The 7,414-nt window shown below is 39.8% G+C and overlaps 1 pseudogene; it reads left to right on the top strand.

Moving 5' to 3' along the window:
- Positions 1-2,797: 2,797 nt before the first annotated feature.
- LOC114203451 (large ribosomal subunit protein uL1 pseudogene) lies at positions 2,798-3,450 on the top strand (annotated as a pseudogene).
- Positions 3,451-7,414: the final 3,964 nt, after the last annotated feature.

Raw genomic sequence — 7,414 nt, 5'->3', positions numbered from 1 at the left:
CATTGCCTCTTTGCTATGGGCTGGACACGGGAGTTGTAAACATAGAGAAGTCACATTGTCTCCTCATTTCTGTCTTTATCTTATGCCCACATCCAAATTAGCAGCAACTGGTCAGCTACGTCCACAAAACGTATCCTGAATCTCTCTACTTCAGTAAACTCCTAATCCTTCTGTCTCACTACAATCAATTCTTTACTGAGCAACCAAGTTAGTTTTTAAAAACATAAGTCCTGTCACTCCTTTGCTTAAAAGATCCTGTCACTACTTTGCTCAAAAGCCTCTGATGAGAATTGCAATTTTGCAAGATGTGGATTTCTAGAGATAGATGGTGGCTGTGTTTGCACCAACAATATGAACATACTAAATACTGCTGAATAATACACTTAAAAAATGGTTAGGAGGTAAATTTTGTTATGTGTATTTTACCATAAATTTAAAAAAGGAAAATAAATCATCTGCAACAACAACAAAAAAACCTCTGGTGGTTTCCTGAGCTGGACCTAGAATAAAACCCCTGCTCTTTGACTGAGGCCTCAAGACCCTGTGTGTCCAGGCCCCTGAGGCATCCAGCATCACTCTCCCTTGTGCTCTGCTTTCTGTTCCTCTGACTCAGTGAGTTTGTTCCTGCCTCCAGGCCTTTGCCCTCGTTGTCTTCTCCAGGACCGCTTGCCCTTCAGATCCTCTCAAATGTTCTAGCTCTTTCTGACTACACTTGTACTCTTGCAGCCCTCTGCCCTTGGTGACCCTGTCATATCACTCTGTTCTGTTTCATTTTCTTCCAAACTTTTACCACTATTTGTCTTATTTATGTTTGTGTTTGTCTTTGCTTGTGTATCTTCCCATACAAGTAGACTGCATGAAAATAAAGATCTTGCTGTATGTATCAAGCTTCCCAGCTTGGTCTCATATAGAGAATGGGCAAATAGTTCTGCACAAAATAAAGTGATGTTGGGAAGGAGGAGGAGGAGAGAATGACATTGGGGCCCAAAGAGTCAAAAACACATGAAATATTTCCTCTCATTCAAGGTTGGAGAGAAACTTTTCCTCTCTTCTATCTCCCTCTTCACCTAAAAAAAGCAAAACAAAACAACAAAAACAAAAAAACAAAGAGAAAACAAAAATATAGCTACATATCAGCATTCAGTCATGAACCCTGCCCAAACCAAGCTTAAAATGAAAATTGTATATGATATTGTGTATCACATTCCCAGAAATGCCTGACTCCTCTGGGCCATTTGCTCTTAGAGGGTCCATTATGAGCCCTCAGTTGTGTTAGTCAATAAGACTGTCCTGCCAAAATGAGTCCATAATCCTCCCAATCTTTCTATCATTCCAGAATTATCTTCTCTAGCACACACTTCCCCAGTGACCGTCAGAATTCACCCTTTCCATCCTGCTGTCAAACTACCGGCCATTTTGTAGATAACTGGAGTTTCATGTTCATGTTTTTCATTATTATTTTTCATGGCAAATATAAAAGTATATTTTTCTCTGTCTACTGTGAAAAATCATACTTTCATATAATCAGAAAAATCAGATTATTTTCTGACTATCATAATAGTATATGCTGATTTTAGATTGAAAAACATAACAGAAGATAACAACACAAAACCAAAAAAACTTGTAACAAAAAACAGACCTCACACATAATCCCACCAACCGGAAATTACCATTGCTAACATTTTGATAAATTGCTTTGCAGCCTCTTAAAGGCATTTTTAAAACGCTGAAGTTTTTCTTGAGGAAAAAGAATTGACAGCTATTTAAGTGAAGAATAAGGGTCATCTGGTATACTTTAAAAAAAAAAAAACCTTTACAAGCATTTGCAACATGGAAGTTTTATTTCTTCCTTTAAAGAAAACTCGTATTAAGGAAATTTCCAAACATTTGTAAAAGTAGAGAGAATAATATAATGAACTGGATAAACACATCACCCAGGCTCATGACTAATCTTATTTCATCTATAAATATTTCAGTATATCTTCAAAAGATAAGGACTTAAAAAATTACTACAATTATTACACCTTGTAATAAAATAATAATTTAATGCTCTTAAAGGTACATGATAACTTTTAAAGAAAAAGGCAACATCCTGAGAATCTCTGAATAACTTATATCTGTTTCAATTATTGTGAGCATGTATCAGAGAGAATTCGGGGAACAGCAAGAACATCTACTTGGCTCAGAGAATATTTGATTAGGAATCAGAGTGAGAGGGGAGGGTAAAGGATAAGTGGGGTCTAGTTAATCTAGTCTATGATCAGGAATTCCAACTTGGTTCAAAATTCCATTACATATTGCTAGAGGGTTCTGAAAAGAGAAAAGACCTGGTCAGAGCGTTCTGAATTGGGCAATTCAGGTTGCTGGCTTGTCACACTGTCAGTGGAGAGGAAACTAGGGTGTAAAATGGGGGAGCTTGATTCCCTTGAAGCAGCACAAAGCCTTGATGGACTGAGAAGGGCAGAGATAGTGCAGAGTGGAAAAGAAGATCTGGAAGAGGGAAAGTTAGGAGGTCAAGGTTCCAAGCCTAGAAACATGGGTGGATTGTGATGCCCAAATTGGTCTCGGAGAAACTGGGTTGGGAAATGCTTTGAGACTCTGGGAATTTCTTCATTTCTATTCATTGGTAATCATTGCAGGTTAGTGAAAAAGCCCATTTGTAGAATTTGAGACTTTTAACCAAGGTAGCCTCTTCCAGGCAATTCCTTTATGGTGGGGCAGTTAGAATTTGTACTTGTGAGATATTTCACAAATCAGGTGGTTAAAACTCACAGTGGTGACTGCGGCGCAAAGAACCATGAGCAGCAAAGTCTCCCGTGACACCCTGTACGAGGCGGTGCGGGGAATCCTGCACGGGAACCAGCGCAAGTGCCGGAAGTTTTTGGAGACGGTGGAGCTGCAGATCAGTCTGAAGAACTATGACCCTCAGAAGGACAAACGCTTCTCGGGCACCGTCAGGCTTAAGTCCATGCCCTGCCCCAAGTTCTCCGTATGTGTTTTGGGGGATCAGCAGCACTGTGATGAGGCCAAGGGAGTGGATATTCCCCACATGGATATTGAGGCGCTGAAGAAACTCAACAAGAATAAGAAATTAGTCAAGAAGTTGGCCAAGAAGTATGATGCCTTTTTGGCTTCAGAATCTCTGATCAAGCAGATCCCATGATTCCTGGGCTCAGGCCTGAATAAGGCTGGCAAGTTCCCTTCCTTGCTGACCCACAATGAGAACATGTGGCCAAAGTGGATGAAGTGAAGTCCACCATCAAATTCCAGATGAAGAAAGTGCTGTGTCTGGCAGTGGTTGTTGGCCATGTGAAGATGACAGATGACGAGCTTGTGTACAACATCCACTTAGCGGTCAATTTCCTGATGTCCTTGCTCAAGAAGAATTGGCAGAACGTCCGGGCTTTATACATCAAGAGCACCATGGGCAAGCCCCAGCGCCTGTACTAGGCACAGTTCAGTAAATCCTAGTGCTACCCTTAAAAAAAAAAAAAAAAAAAAACTCACAATGGTAGCTAAAGCCAGAAGAACTAGAATTTCTCCCTTGTCTACCTCCTCTCCCACCAGGAGGAGAATCCATGGAAGTTATTTAAATATCTCATGTAAAACTAACTAGGAAGAAAAGTCTTTCTTTGTTTCCCTAGAAATACATTTGTAAATATTCGCCATGACCACTTTTATAGGGCAGTCATTGTTCTTATCTTGTATTACCTGCCATTTCTGTTGGCTGATACTGGGCTATTGTTTGCAAGGGCTATAGCTGGAAAGGCTCACACTGAGACAGTATTGAACTAAGCTATATTTTTCTGTCCAGATAAATAGTGGGGGGAAATATTAGTTTAAGTTGTTGCTTCTGGAATCTTTCATACCAAAATTATTTTACCTAAAAATTAAGTAATGCTATTTAGCAATAATATCTTTATTACAAATATATTTTATATACATTATGCATTAAATAAATATGTCTCCGTGTAACTGCACTTTCCTTGGGAAAATCTTTTCTCTGGTTAAAATAACCAAATTATAGATTTAGTCCTCAACTGGAGATGTCTTTCGCAGACATGGAATAAATGCAAATCTTGTCCTATCTCTATATTAGTTTTTAATTTGTTAAACAAAACTGAGACACCTTAATAGTAATCATTTTATTAAAACTGAATGAAGAAGGTTGTGTAGATACAGGAACAGCTGCTAACTCAGAGGACATTTATCATGAAGGTTCAGTACCTAAAATGCTGTTGGAAATCAGTAGGAAAGCAGAGAAATCATCCCCGAGCAGAGGAAACTGTATCCTGAAGTCCATTGAATAAATCTGTATTTGACCCATAGGGAGAGCCTCTGATGTTTAATCATAGTCTATTTAGCATTATTTTAAATATTCCAACATCATTGGTTATTTTATTTCCTGTCCCATAGCAGATTAGGGACAGCAAATGAGAATAAGTATGATCTTATAGAAATGGGAATGCTGGTAACAAGCCAAGTGTGGTGGCTAACCAGCTGATAGGGAGGAGACAGGAAATCTACTTACAGTAGATGCAGGTGTTTGAAATGCTTGGCAATTTGGAAATTGTTAGTGTAGGGCAAAGATCAGAGCTCCAGCCCTGGTAGTCACAGAGGGCACTGCTCTAATACCATTGCTCTCAGTAATAGCCCCAAATCATCCAGGCAAGTGCAGTGTATTAGATGATTGTAATCTTTCAAAAGATGTTTTCTTTTTTTTCCAGAAGTACTTTTTAAAGTAATTACACCTACAGATAAGCATTTCTGTTATCTAAAATGTTTACTTCCATGGAACACTGTATTCCAGTGGATAAGGCTGAATAAATGAATTGCACCCATAAATAGAAAAGCAGGATGAAGTAATTTAATCTTATTATTGGTTACTTTTCTTATTCACAGTTTTCTTTGGGACCACTTGTTTTTCTTCCTTTTATGGGCTTATCTGTATATTTCATGGATGAGTATTATGTATTGTATGATACTTTCTCCATGTTTAAATAGGTAATGGGAAAGACAAGTATGATTGTTGTGTTCTCTAGGATTCATCAATCCACATGACCCACCTCTGGGTACCATCTCCCTCCCCTAATGGGGCTCCTACCCTATCCCTCTTCCTACCTGGACTGAATCTGTTATTGCCAATTCTGGTTTGTCTGAAAGGCAAGGTAATTGGAGACCAGTTGACTCCCACTCTTCCTCTCATTCTTGTGATTCTCAGTTATGGCCTAAAAGAGAAACCCCTTACTGGGTATTACAGCCTTTCTGTTGTCTCCTACTGTTAACTACACTTTCATCTCTTGTCTTCTATCCTTTGAAACCATCTTCCATTGTTTTTACAAATTCTCTTCGGTCCTCAGTCCCATCACCTTCCATGCATAACTGAATATGGCTCTTTCTCGCTACCCCATGTCCCTACACTGCAGGAGAAGGTTCATCCATTCACCCACTCAACAAATATTTGAGTGTCTGCCACATCTCAGGTACTGTCTTGGTGCTAGAGAGGCAGCAATGCACAAAATGGATAAAGATCCCTTCCTCTGAAGAGCTTATATTCTAGAGTGTTATGGAGGAGTGGGGGGATCACACAAACAGATAAATATAGAATATTGGTGAGATACAGATAAATTACGTTAAAAAGTGCTAGGGAGAAAAATAAAGCAATACAGATAGGGAAGTACATAGTAGTGAGGTGCTGAAGGTGACGTGTTAACAGAGATCTGACAGAAGGAAAGCCACAGCCATGGCAGATATCTTGAAGAAGAAAATTCCAAGTGGTGGGGGTAGTAGTTTCAAATGCTTCGAGGCAAGAGCATTCTTGATGTGTTCACGGAAGGGCGAGGAACCCAATGTGGCTGAAGCTAAGAAAAGAGGTGGGAAGGACAGGAGGACGGAGAGGAGAGGTTGTCAGGGCCCAGATTGTGGAGCACTGGATGCCCCGTTGTAAGGTAAAAAGACATTGGCATGTTTTAGGCAGAGAAGTGGTAGGACTTGGGTATTTTTTATTTTGTTTTTTTGCTCTAGTGAAGAATACGTTGACCAATGTATGGTGATTAACATAGCAATAAAAAAATTTTTGAAAAAAAAATATGTTGAAGGAGGACAAAGGTGACATTGGGAAGACCAGTGAGGAGGCTATTGTAGTAAATCAGATAAGGGATGACAGTGGTTTGGACCACAGTTGGAATGAAAAATTAGTGTCTTCTAGAATATATTTAGGGAAGACAGATTTGTCAGGATTTCCTGATGGGTTTGATGAGGAGGTGAGAGAAACGGATGCTTTCTCCCATATTGAAACGTATTAAACGAGACTGGCCAGAATTTGCCTCTCTTCCCATTGCCACATCTGAATCAAACTTACTTTTTCACTTCCACGATAAAACAAAACAAAACTCTCCTTTTCTGAATGTCTCCCTCTCAGGCTCTCTGCGCCCTGCATCTCTTAACCCTCTTTGTTTATCATTTTCCTCTTTAGTCCAATAATGCATTGTGGATTTTAGCATCTGACTTGTCCACCTCTCCATCCCCACATCTACTTTCACGCTGGGAGACTTCAAAAATCCTTTTTGATGCCAGCGTGTGAGTAGCTTTGTCAGACAAAGTTCCTTGTCTGACCCATCTGTGATCATGTCTACAGCACTGGGGCCACTTGTTTTCATGACCAGTCACTGAGCCTTATCATCTGAACATGTGTCAAGAAGAAGTAACTATACTGACGCCTCTTCCAACCATAGTGACACTCCCTTCAGCTGTCCTACACTTCCCTCTCTTCACATTCAGAGAGACCTTAGTTTTCCCTCAGTTTCTCAGCAATATATTTTTTTCACTTTCATATGTATCTGGCAAAGCACCCACTCCAAATTGACCCTCCAGTCGTCCTCTGCACATATATCCAGGCAGCTGAACACTATTGCAGAAAATTGGGTGGAATGGTGAATCTATCAGTTCATGGTTTCCAGCAATTTAACTCTGACCTCCAATTACCTCATCCTTCCACTCAGTGACTCTCAACCTTGATTGCATAGCAGAAGCCTTGGCTGCCAAGGTCTAGTAAATCTGAACTTTGGGGGTGGAACTCAGACATCAGTATTTCTTAATCTCCAGGTGATTCCATTGTGCAACCAAGATTGAGTACCACTGCTTTAGATTTGTCCTTGAAGGATTTCATTTTTCCATTCCTCTCAAAAGCTACCCTATCCTTCCCATGCTCTCCAGAACCACCCCACTGAACCTGATTTTATAAACTCTCAGCAATTGGCCTCACTTCCTACTTTGCTAGAAAAATTGAAGCTTTTGTTGCTGAATCTCTCTATTGTTTCTTCCTCTCACTGTAAACATACTTAAGGTTTTACCAAATTAGCTTAGATCTCATGTCTTTCAGGAAGTCTCTAATCATTCATGTCCTTATTGATTT

The sequence above is a fragment of the Eumetopias jubatus genome, unplaced genomic scaffold (genome assembly GCF_037043125.1).
Source record: "Eumetopias jubatus isolate StellerSeaLion01/CBP00866 unplaced genomic scaffold, mEumJub1_p1.0 scaffold_5, whole genome shotgun sequence".
NCBI classification, from domain to species: domain Eukaryota; kingdom Metazoa; phylum Chordata; class Mammalia; order Carnivora; family Otariidae; genus Eumetopias; species Eumetopias jubatus.
This window is presented reverse-complemented; position numbering and strand designations above follow the sequence as displayed.